The sequence below is a fragment of the Schistocerca nitens genome, chromosome 5 (genome assembly GCF_023898315.1).
Source record: "Schistocerca nitens isolate TAMUIC-IGC-003100 chromosome 5, iqSchNite1.1, whole genome shotgun sequence".
In the NCBI taxonomy this organism is placed as follows: domain Eukaryota; kingdom Metazoa; phylum Arthropoda; class Insecta; order Orthoptera; family Acrididae; genus Schistocerca; species Schistocerca nitens.
Window position 1 is genome coordinate 135,477,323 of NC_064618.1, and position 12,620 is coordinate 135,489,942.

Sequence of the window (12,620 nt, forward strand, 5' to 3'; positions counted from 1 at the left end):
GACACACTATGAGCAGAGTTTATAGGTATTGTACTCTGTGAGAAGACACAACTACCTCCTACTGTATCAACAGATACATTCTTGTGACTATGGACTGTTTCAAAGTTAAGGTTTCATCTTGTTCAAGACATGATAAAGTGACCCAATGTTTTGTATGTGTTATAGTATCAACTAGGCCTCTTCAAAAAGTTATCTAAGAACTCACTATTGTGTCGACGTGTGTTTTTTCTGGTGCGACAAGAATAATAAAGAAGAATAAAGCTAGTCTTTGCCTGTCTCATGTATTCCCCCAACTCGTCCGCTGTCCCTCCTGGCACCAGGTAAATAATTCCCGGAAGCCATAACATAGGCAGTTCAAACATGCTTGCTCAATGGTGCGCAGCCAGGCACCCACTGACGTAGGTCGGCAGGGGTGGGCAAACAGCTGCTATGCTGGTAATTTAGCAACCAGGCCACAGAAGATGTGTTCATACTGCATGACGCAGGTGCTCGCGGGCATGGATGAACAAGTGGCTAGCGAATGCGCAAAATTTGTACAATAGGGAGGATAGCATATACAATTGGTACCCACCCACAAGTGGGGTGTTGGGCGCCCAGGAGTGCCCGAGCCCTATATCACGGTGAACGTAGACCAGAAAGGCCGAAAAGGGGAAAAATTTGTTTAGCTTCAAATTTTTGTAATAGTAGGGAAGGAGTGTCATGAAGAACATACTCTGCTGTACAACACAATTAAACGGTCAGTTTCTTGAAACCGTGTAATTGTCTGATGTTGTGAAGCATAAGTTTGAAATATGGCTCCAAAGACAAAGACAAAAAAAAAAAAAAGGCCTCAGGAGGGGTCATTAATGGCGCCAGTGAAATCAACACCTTCGATTTGGGCACTGATTGACACACATTTCGCTGCTGCTCTAGTGCCTCCTTACAGGCATGCGAAATCTGAGGGATTTAGAAGGGGTTGCTTGCCCTCAGGCGCTAGAGCAGCAACGGAGCACCACGCAGCTGAATGGGTGCCGAAGTCTGCGTACAGGTACATCTTTAAGTGCCCAACAAAGGCGAGTGTGTAGCACCGAATGTGTTGCCGAACTGGGGCACCTTGGAGGGATCCTTTACCGTTTTTTTCACACATGTGTCAATCCCCCCCCCCCCCTCATGATCATACCCCAGCAGGGAACGGAAAAGGAGAGCTGAAAAAGCATAAACACATCTGCTGCTTTGAATCACTTTAAAACGTCCTCTAATAGTTTTGCACGTCTGCTAGTGGTCCCACCTACCATACCAGAGTAAAAATTTTGTTCGCGTTACTCAGCAAGGGGTGAGACGATGTCCTTAAAGAAGTACTGAATCGCCCACGGGTTGTCAAGAACGCTGTGCTGTTGCTCATCGGAGTGCGAATTGTCGTTTTCGACAGTGAAATGTGTGGGAATCAAAGCCCCAAGGGAAGGGGTGGATTTCACCGACGTTCTTTTAGTCACCTCCTGAAGCTGTTTCGTGTCTTTTCTGAGAGGCAGAGCGCCTGAAATATTTTCCACGGCCAAGTATAAGAAAGTCGCGTGATTTCATCTCTGGGCGTCGCCCTGTGGACTTCATCGCAGAGAAGACCAAAAAAGGGCGAAGTGCGGGTAAAAGGGGGTGTGATGATTTTCGTGTCGTGTGGCATAGCACGGAGTCGTGGTGAAATTTGGTGCCAATGTGACTTCGTAAGCCCGCCTTACAGCTCACTTCTGAATTCTAGCTCCTCTTATTTCCCCATGTGTCGACGCCTTGCTGTTTGAAGCGTCGACGAACCCGTGGGTGACATCGCAGGGGGCCATGCTTTCGCACCGTAGTGAGGAAGGTTGTAGGCACCTTTGAGCCAAATTTCAAAGTTCTGTGTCGCAATGAGAGACGATTACGGTGGCTCAAAATAAGTGATCCTTCGTCTTGCCCTGTGCCTGGCCGGTGGGGTTGTAAGCGGAGGGGTTGGACGCACGCCGGGGAGGGGGGGCGGCCTTTGTGGAAGTCGTTTAAAGTTTTATCTTTCACTTGAGTAACTTGAAATCCGTGACTTCATTAGGATCTTTTTTGTAGGAAATTTAATGTAGTTTACTTTTATACTGGGAGACATCCATGCTGAAAGTCGTGGTTTTCCAGCTGTTCAAGAAAAACCTAAAACAGGGAGCTTTGGACGCCCCATCCCACATTACAAAAATTTACGACTACACGACCTTTTCCTCTAATTTTCCTTCTTCTATACAACAGCGTTGGAATAGCCCACTGGGTGTAGCAGATATGCTATTAACCTGTCCCTTTTTCTGGTAAGGGCCTTCTATAGATTCTTGTCAATCATTCCTTTTAAAACATTTTCATTTCTTACTTTTCTGGTCACTAAATTTTTAATTTTTCTCGACAGATACACATCTGAAATGCTTCCAGTTTCTTCTACCCTCGATTTCAGATGGTCCACGTTGTTGCGAATCTCAGTAAGCAACGATTATAAATTAAATGTATTAAGACTTATTCAGCTGGAAAAGCAGTTAGACTCAAGCTTCCTGAAGCACTGCAACAGTATTTGTAGATGATACTGACCAGCGCCGACGAAGCGGCGTCAGGAGACAAATGACGTTACGTGACCACTGTGGCCGGACTCAAACAGAGATCCAAGTAGGTTTCACACATCACACGGTGATGGAAATACATCAAGTAAGTGGTCAGCCTCCCGGCAGGAGATATAGAATGTTCTAAAAGCTTTCTGTGACGCACGAAAGCAGTATAAATAGGGGTCAGGAGGAGCGTGTAGTCAGCCGAGATCTGCTGAGCATAACGACGCAATCTCCGTGTCGTTCTACGGCAGACGTGGGAACTTTGCACGATTCGCCAGCCTCGGCACCGTAGCATTCAGGGAGATGGATTCCAGATAAAGGGGTTCAACTAATAAAATTAATGCAAGGCAGTGCCAGTAGGGCTTTTCAGTTGTCAGACTATAGGAATCTTCTGAATTCTGCCCTGAATAAGTGACCACTCCTCACCGAGATCCGTATCCTGCACCTTAGCAGTAGCTTACTCCTTCTACATGTCGGAGTTGCAGAAGCTGCCCGCGTCTCCTTCCACTCTTCGAGCAGAACGAACGAGGTAAGACCCATGAGTATAAAACGTGTCGATCTAACTCCCTCTCGGGACACGACAACGTTTTATTTCTATAAATGCTGGGCTCCAAAAGAAGATTTTAAATTTCTTTCTCGTTTACACATCGTCATCTGATGCCAGCAGAGGTCTTTTTCTACGTTTGATATTTTTCTTGCTTCGGACATTCTTTATAAACTTATTTCGTAGACGGGAGATTTCTTTCGCTCCTAAGGAACAAAGAGCCAAAGGTTCAATAAGGTGTTGAACGAGGACGAGCTGCAGAGCAATGCCTCTGAATTTTTTATTCTGTTCTCTCTATCGGATGCCGGCCGCGGTGGTCTCGCGGTTCTAGGCGCGCAGTCCGGAACCGCGCGACTGCTACGGTCGCAGGTTCGAATCCTGCCTCGGGCATGGATGTGTGTACTGTCCTTAGGTTAGTTAGGTTTAAGTAGTTCTAAGTTCTAGGGGACTTATGACCACAGCTCTTGAGTCCCATAGTGCTCAGAGCCATTCTCTATCGGATGAGGTATTACATGCCATGCATGTTACTCTGTCGACTTTCCCGCTTAGCGGGTGCAAAGTTGCAAACTTCTGCTGTGAGAGAGCTCCGAATTGCACAGTGTATAATGGCGGTGCGTAAGGTAACTGTGCCGGTGAGTGAGGAACAGCGTGGTCTAATCCCTCAGATAGCTGAAAGCACGAATTCGAAGAGCTCGTCCACATGGAGAACCCTCTCCATCAGCACGACAATACCTGACCACACACGAATGCTGCGACATCGGAAACAATCCAACGCCTTGGGTTCACTGTTCTCTATCATCCTCCACCCCAGGCGATTTTCATCTGTTCCTCCGAGGACTTCACTTTGATAGTGAGGTGAGTTAGTGGATCCGTGAACAAGTCAAACGTTCTACACTGGTGGTATCAACAAACTGGTATCGTTGGGACAAATGTGTTCATCACCAGGATGACTACTTTGAGAAATAAATATGTAGACATGAAGAATAAAGACGTAGAACGTTTATAAAGCTAAGCCGTAAGAGTTTTCACATAAAAATTATTTAGGCGTTACTTTTTAGCACGTCCTCGTGCTTTTCACAAACGTCAGTACAATGTGTAACAAAATAATATGGAAAGACTTTGACGTCTTACACGGGTATTGTGGAACAAACTGAGGATCTGTCCGGAAAAGTTATGAAACAACTCCTGCAGCAGGGCTACCCCTTCGGCAGCAAACGTGGCTTCGTATGCAGACAGACCACAGGCACTGTTGTTGTGACATCTAACGTGCTGAATGCTGTCAGACCCATTGCTATACGTCCCCGTCTGTGTGCAAAACTTTTATCTGTCGGAAGGGTAGCCTAGCGCCAAGCATAATACACTACTACTCCCACGCTCCGTACCGTCGTAAGATGACGTTTCATATGAGACTGACGACAGGAGTCTCTCCTGTCCTCCGTCTGCTGCTTAACAAACCGTCTACAGCCCCTCGAAGTTCGTCGGTATTATTTTGCTACTCCCCACACAAGGTGTGGCAGCTAAGACTATCCCAAATACAACCAAATCGAATAAATGTATAAATGTAAGGTTTTCACTGAGTTATTGCAGGTGCTATGGTAAATTTTATGGCGTAACTTTTAACTTATATAGCAAGTGAATCACGACTTCCACTTCATTCAACAGAACTAAACTCTCTGAGAAAAAAATGTGAAGTATCCAGGAGAGGAGAAGAAAACGAAATGAAACTTCACAGGTTTTAAGTGTGCGTGATGTTACTTCAGTGACTACAATATCGAGTCAGATCTACAAAGAACTTGGCAGCGTGAGCCAGTTATCAGTGTACACCCTCTATGGCCCGGATGCATGCACTATTTGGGTCGGGATCAGTGTTATAAAGCCGTTGTATCCTCCCCTGAGCCAAGTTGGTTCGCGACTGTTATAACCGGTCCGTATTAACCTGCATGCTGGCATTAGCACGGAGTCGACGTCCGAAAGGTTACGAGACGTATTCTATTGGGGATAGATCTAGAGATCCTGTAGCCCACGGTAGTTCCTCAACATCATGCAGAAAGTTAACGGAGACACGTCTCACGTATAGACGACGCTTGTCCTGTTGAAAAATGGCACCGTAATACCATCGCGTGAGAAGTAACACGTGAAGACACACGATGTCCATGACGTACCGTAATGCCATCAGAGTTACTTCAGTCAGTGCCAGCCGTAACTAGAAGTCATACCTGACGGCTCCCCACACTCACAGGATCGCTCAACAGCCGACTCTGACAGGCTTCGTAACACTGAACACGAACAACTATATAGTGGGTTTTCTACACGTTACAGGGAATTGAAAATCTAAATATTTACGTACGAAGTTACGTTGTTGTTAGACCATGTCGTCTCGATGCTTCAGTTTTTCATGAGGCATTGTATACAGGGTGAATCACCTAAAACTTGCACCGCAGATATTGCGGAAATGGAAAGTGCTATTGATGTGCGGTTTCCACAGAATGTATTGGTAGTCAGCGGCTCGTATAGCCGACTTCTACATCTGCATCTACATGGATACTCTGCGAATCATATTTAAGTGCCTGGCAGAGGGTTCATCGAACCACCTTCACAATTCTCTATTATTCCAATCTCGTATAGCGCGCGGAAAGAATGAACACCTATATGTTTCCGTACGAGCTCTGATTTCTCTTATTTTATCTTGGTGATCGTTCCTACCTATGTAAGTCGGTGTCAACAAAATAGTTTCGCATTCGGAGGAGAAAGTTGGTGATTGGAATTTCTTTTAATGATGTCCATCCCAAGTCCTGTATCATTTCTGTAACACTCTCTCCCATATTTCGCAATAATACAAAACGTGCTGTCTTTCTTTGAACTTTTTCGATGTACTCCTTCAGTCCTATCTGGTAAGGATCCCACACCGCGCGGCCGTATTCTAAAAGAGGACGGACAAGCGTAGTGTAGGCAGTCTCCTTAGTAGGTCGGTCAATAAACACATTCTAATAATATTTAGGAAGTGTATTTTTCTGCAAACATATGGTATTTTAGATGAAACAATGCCTATTCAAATTAACAAACTAAAGGTAGGGTAAATTAAATGTCAGTGGTGTTTGTTGCAGGATTCTAGTGCGAGCCGTTTACGAGATATCGTATTTTGAGCAGATTCCACACTGACGCTTGTATAGTACCTGTGATAAAACACACAAAAGAACAACACAAGTGCAGACACTGGTTATGTGGGTTCTGACCAATAGCGAGACAATTAACTATGACAAGTTTGTAACACCATAGCTCTAATGCTGTGCTGATTTATTTTTGCTTTTGTTTCATTTAATGTTACATTGCTGTGCTTCTGTAAATGTGATTGTTTGAATAGATAACACAAAACTGTATACTCCTTTCTTTGTTAAAACTTTGATGTCATGATTTGATTGTATGCTGTGTAGCATATGTCTCGTTTAAATGCTTTGTCCCATTTGGAGGGAACAAAACTTACTGTATTTAATTGTAATTTTGTGTGAATATTTTTTTTTGTAGAGATGTCAATAGGTGTAAATGTTTTGTTTTATTTAATGCATTTGGTTGCTGTTATGTAAATTGCTGATCCTCACTTAGGGTTCTTAGTTAGTTTGTATGTAAATGGTGTAGTGGTTCCCCTCGGGAACGGAACTGTGTAGCGCGCGCAAATTGTGGTTGGCCTATGTAGAAAAGGTGGAACTGATAGTCAGTCGGGAACGAGCAACGAGTCGGAGACGAGCTACCATTCGGGGACGAGCAACGAGTCGGAGACGAGCTACGAGTCGAGGACGAGCCAGCAGTCGGGGACGAGCTGCGAGTCTGTGCACTGCCATGTAAAAGCTGCATATTGTGTTGATTCCGAGAGAGGCTTTTCCTGCTTCTTTCCAAGGCCTCGGATGGATGGATAAATAGCTGGAACTATTCTGGAATTTGTATCTATCATCGCCACCAAGAAATGACAGAGTCCAGCAATTCTGCCTGCAATTCCACCTACCAACATGCAGTTGCCACCACATTACGCAATCATTGCAACGTAATACTATAATGGTGTATAGTGAAGGATCAGCTTAATGGATGTGCTAATGTGCTGAAATATAAGGTAATTCATATCTGAAGTTATGTACCTACCTTGACTTTTCTCCTCATCATAACACCTCTCAGGGTCCTCTCCGTTTGAACTAAAGTGATTACCGAGTGTCCTTACTGAAAGTACACTCTTTGACATAAAACTTGACCGGCGGCCGGCCGCTTCAGAGGCTAAGTCCGCGCCGATCGCGACATGGGACAAAAAAACTGGCCAACTCGCTAATTCTCTAAGTCCGGTTATCTGCACAATCTGGCAACACTGTAGACTGCGGCACTTCCTGGAGGAAAACTTGTCCCATGATAGAGAAACTTTAGGCTGATTACGCCTGTGGTCTAGCGGTAGCGTGCGTTGTTTCTGTTCATAATGTCAGTGGATCGAGAGCATCTGGCATAAAATATTTTTATAGCCTCTTCTGTCTGAATGCTGAAGACGTGAATGTAATGGTAGCGCAGATTCAATCTATTTCGCTTTGTGACACACCGATATCAAAATGTTACCCAGTAACGATTTTGCGGCAGATTTCCTGCAGACTGTCCTCCTCTGGACGCCGTATGCGGCAAAGCTCCGGGATCCATTTGCTGGCTACTGGCAGCGGCCGTGGCGACAGCAGCGGCGCTGCACTCCCCCGTTCTTTATCGAAAGCGCCTGCTACCGCTCATCGCTTTTGATGATTTAAAACGCTTTATTATTAAATGTTGCTCCACAGAAAATTTCTACAATTTCCATTCACGCTCAAAAGCAACGGAGACAGACGCCCTGATTAGTAGGCGCGTATTATATTACATTAATCGGCAAGAGCTGAGTATGGCCCGAAATTAATTTTATAGACTGGGACGAAATTAAACCACCTCACTACATTCGATGAATTTATAAATGCTTCATACCTCGTTTCTTTTCCTTTCAAACTCAATTATTTGTGCAACTTTTGGTCAATGTTTGGATGTTTTCGTCAAGCCAGAGTGAGCGTCTGTGGTGTAAAGTGTATTACAGTTCTTGTTTCATTCCTTATGGTAAGTCTATGCGATAAACTGTGTGAATACCTTGCAATGCATGCTCTGTAGCAGTGCAGGAACACTGCACATTTGGAGTTCCATGTATGGGTTCATGAAGTATTTATTGTTGATCGGAAGTGATAGTTAAGGTCATCAGATTTAAACCAGACAAATTTGTCGTTTTGAAGGTTTCAGAGAACGGAAAGGAATTGCTAACGCCGGTGTTAGAAAACGTCTACAGTTAAATGCTATTGCAAAAATTTAGAAGAAGGGAACTACATTAATGAACATGTGCACTTCATAAACAACCTTCTGACATGTTAGACCTATATGACGAACAAAGCTCAAATTTATATCGTTGACAGTCGGTTTGAATCTTTTCAGGGTCTATTTTACAGTGAAGCACCTTGGAATTTGCAAAGCAGAAATCCATGATAGTAACTTAATTTACTAAGTCGAAATCGGACGAAGATTGATGTTTAAATGCATTCTTCAGATTTCGCATAAGAAATTTTTACTAGCAGTTCGCAACTCCATTAATTAAAATGGAAAATAAAAGGTTGTAGTCAGCGGCTTCTACCGTGATTCGAACTGCTATGTCTTATAGTACAAGCACTGCAACGCACAAGGGAACCTCTGAGCTAACGACACACTGGCGGCCAGAGGCGGAATATAGTCACTGCGATGTTGCCTGAGCCTCAAAACGCAACCTTAAACACACGAACAGAGGAGGTGGAGATTACTGTTTTAACGTCCCGTCGACAACGATGTCATTAGAGACGGAGCACAAGCTCGGATTAGGGAAGGATGGGGAAGGAAATCGGCCGTGCCCTTCCTAAGGAACCATCCCGGCATTTGCCTGAAGCGATTTAGGGAAATCATTGAAAACCTAAATCAGGATGGCCGGGCGCGGGATTGCACCGTCGTCCTCCCGAATGCACACACAAACAGGTGTTACTTATGTGAAGAACGCCGTTCTTGGAGTCCAGAAATTAAATATACTTTCTAATTGTGTCATCTTGTAGTGGATTATATCGTACGAGTCTTCGATGTGGAAAACGAATGTCAAGTGAATTTAGCGAGGTAACGCCGACCTACACCCGGAAGTAAATGCACTATCAGAGTGTTGACAAATACTTGCTACGACGCTGCCATTTCTAGGCTCTCTGACGAGGCAGCTCTTCAGCGAAATGCTTGCCGTGATTCTCCGATACGGTTCTTCAGAGTGGAGACGCGCGCGCACGTTTGGTTTTTATGCGGCGTTCTCCCCTGATGGTTTCTGACGTCGCCTTGTGGGCTATGTATACATATGAGACATTCAATTATCATTAATCCAGAATCATACAAGTTTCAGCTTCCGGCGTGGAAGAAGGCTGTTGACGCCGACATTATATCATTTCAACGTAGGGAAAGCAAAACGGATCATTCAATGTTTCTCATTCAACATAAAGCATGTGAGATAATTTTCCGTAACGTTCATAATCATCTAAAAATACAAACGAAGTAAAAATACACCGGAAGCTTATTCGAATTGAATATAACGCTTTGCACCTCGATGTCGAATTTGTCCACTTGCAATCTTTTGCAGCATACACATAGAATGTCATGATTACCACGAGAATGAAGAAATATGTTGGTAAGGATGGAAGCAAGAAGAGACGCAGTCAACAAATATTCTATTCCTCATGGCATTCATTTCATTTGACACGTAAGAAGAGGTAAAGCGGGAATTTACTTTCGTTAACACGAAAGATATGCCGCACATATTGATAACGAGGAAGTCTGCGTCTTCATACGTTTCCTCCTTGAAATCTGTATGCTCTATTATATACTAAGTAGCCCGATCATTGTTTCAGTAATGTTACCCTCTTGTTTGACCCCGTAACGATGAACAGATTCCAAATGCATGTCTCCCTTCCTGGGTTGTTTTTTGTGTTTTATTGCTTGGAATTCCTGAAGCAGACCACTGTGCCTTCCCCCCTCGTGGGTTAGGTCTCAAAACTAAACCGCTTTGTATCCAATGGCATAATTTATTCAGACAGCATCAGGATAAGACTATCAAACAAAGCCTTCCATTTACAGTTGCAGCACTCTAACCAGCACTGACCAAAGTGTAATCCACGGTCATGGTCCTAAATTACCACCTGTCTGCTACTGTGGCAAAGTCCGTACTACACTTTCGATTCCGCGGCACCATTTTATCTGGTAACACTGTGTAGTTGCACAGTTGTGCTACCAGGTCTGTCCTCACACTGTCAACTTTATGTATCTCACTTCTCCTGTAGCGTAGATCACGAGGAGCCGAAGTAAATGAGTGTATTCTGCATGACGTAACATTCAGTATTCCCTTCTTTCATAGCCACTCTTCATGTGCATCGATACCAAATAGGAATGCGAAAACTCTTGCGAGTGAGAGAATGACAATAACAATCGTAACAAGAACAAGCAAATAATGAATGATGTTTATTCCAACGCAGAACGAGAATGGCTTTAAATATAAAAATCTGTATCTATATCTATATCCATATCTATTGATCTTTGAGTTGGCACAATGCAAATATATTCTTAGCATTTAGTTACTGAATTTAGTTCTGGATGTTTGCAGAGAAAAGGAAAAGTCGGTACTTCCCGCTAGTGTAATATAATGTGAACCAGCAACTACCCTTTCCTTAGAACACGACTCACGCAGGTCCTCAAGTAGGTAGCAAGGCACTGCTGCATTCTGTTCCCTGACATTGCTCTGATGACGGTTAATGCAGATAGTTCCGATTATGAAATACAAAACGTATTGCAGGTTAGTTCCTAGGATAGTAACATTAAATTTGCGTTGTAGACGGCACATGAACGTGACGACTATCCATATTACTCATCAATATAAAAAGACAATATTTTGGGAATTTAGCAGGATTACTCAAAATGAATTCTGAAATTGGGTGACTGACTGCACAGGTGCTAAACGTCGTCAAGAGTATACGATGTCCTAATCGCATTAGGAATATGAAGATCGTCTTCGACAGCTCGCAACTATCACATTGCTATCTCCACCCTACTCCAGACAGCCCTCGGTGGAGTTGCACTACGTTGCCGATGTTATGGAAGGCCTTCAAACCGACAACAGACCACATATTGAAAAATACAAGCGAATTCTCTTGCAGCGTAAGCTTATTGTAACTAATCTAAAAATTATTGGAGAGGAACATTGTCCTATTCAAAAAAAGTAAAATGTTACACACTGTTGACGTCAAACGGACATTATCTATGTCCTGTCTTGTGTCCTACTCATCTATAATATCAAGTGTACTATGAAAATGATTATATGTAATGGATGATAGGGTAATGCATTGATACCAGATGGCGGGGGCCGGCCGGTGTGGCCGTGCGGTTCTAGGCGCTTCAGTCTGGAACCGCGTGACCGCTACGGTCGCAGTTTCGAATCCTGCCTCGGGCATGGATGTGAGTGATGTCCTTAGGTTAGTTAGGTTTAAGTAGTTCTAAGTTCTAGGGGACTGATGACCTTAGAAGTTAAGTCCCATAGTGCTCAGAGCCATTTGAACCATTTGAACTATTTAACACAAAATGACATTAAAAATTAAAGTTATTCACGAGCAGCTAGTTGAGAATATGTATGAACATTAAATGACACGACGAACTGAAATAATACGACGAAGAGTTCAGCGCTCACTGGGAATAGAGCCCCACACATATCGTTGTTGACTACACACAAAGAGACGTCAGCTACCGAATTTTTATCCACCAGCTGCTCAGAATAGCATCTTGAACTTACAGTCATCTCGCAAATAGTTCTGTGTATCACTGGGAGTTAAAAACGTCAGATATCGTTAGTGTTGACAACGAATGAAAATACATTAAAAATCAAAATTATTATCCACCAGCAGATAGGTGTTCTCATGATGGAGCTTGATAATACATATTTTAATTCTTATTGCCGGGCCAGGATTCGATCCCATTCACGTGTAATATGTGAAGGTGTTGAGGAATCTGCAGTTTTGAACAAACAACAAATTGTAGCCGAGCTGTATTGCCACGAAGGGATCAAATTCCGCGTTAAGGGTGGTCTGAGTTGCATTCCCAGTTTAGAACCAATTTTATCGACATACAGAAGCTCAAATAAAAGATGGAATAAGTGTCCTGTGACCATACATAGTGTTTGTGTCGCCACTTGAAATAAATAACTAGTATAAGAAAGGTTACTGGTGATAGAGTTTCTACATGTCGCCACTCCAGACTTTATTGTGGTTCAACCTACCGTCTACTTGGTAAAGAAGGAATATCGTCTTTAATGTGAATTTTCAGACCACGCAGCCATTATATCTCCTTCACTTGGTGTAGCCAGGAGAGAATGGAATCTGTCTCTCCCTATCTAAAATCATTGACGGAAGTGGGAATCGAACCCA

At 43.5% G+C, this 12,620-nt stretch overlaps 1 protein-coding gene across 1 annotated transcript in view; it reads right to left on the reverse strand.

The window, feature by feature from the left end:
• The window catches only part of LOC126260309 (uncharacterized), a 121,927-nt gene that overhangs the window by 60,240 nt on the left and 49,067 nt on the right, over window positions 1-12,620 (reverse strand). The gene's annotated exons all lie outside the window — the stretch shown is intronic.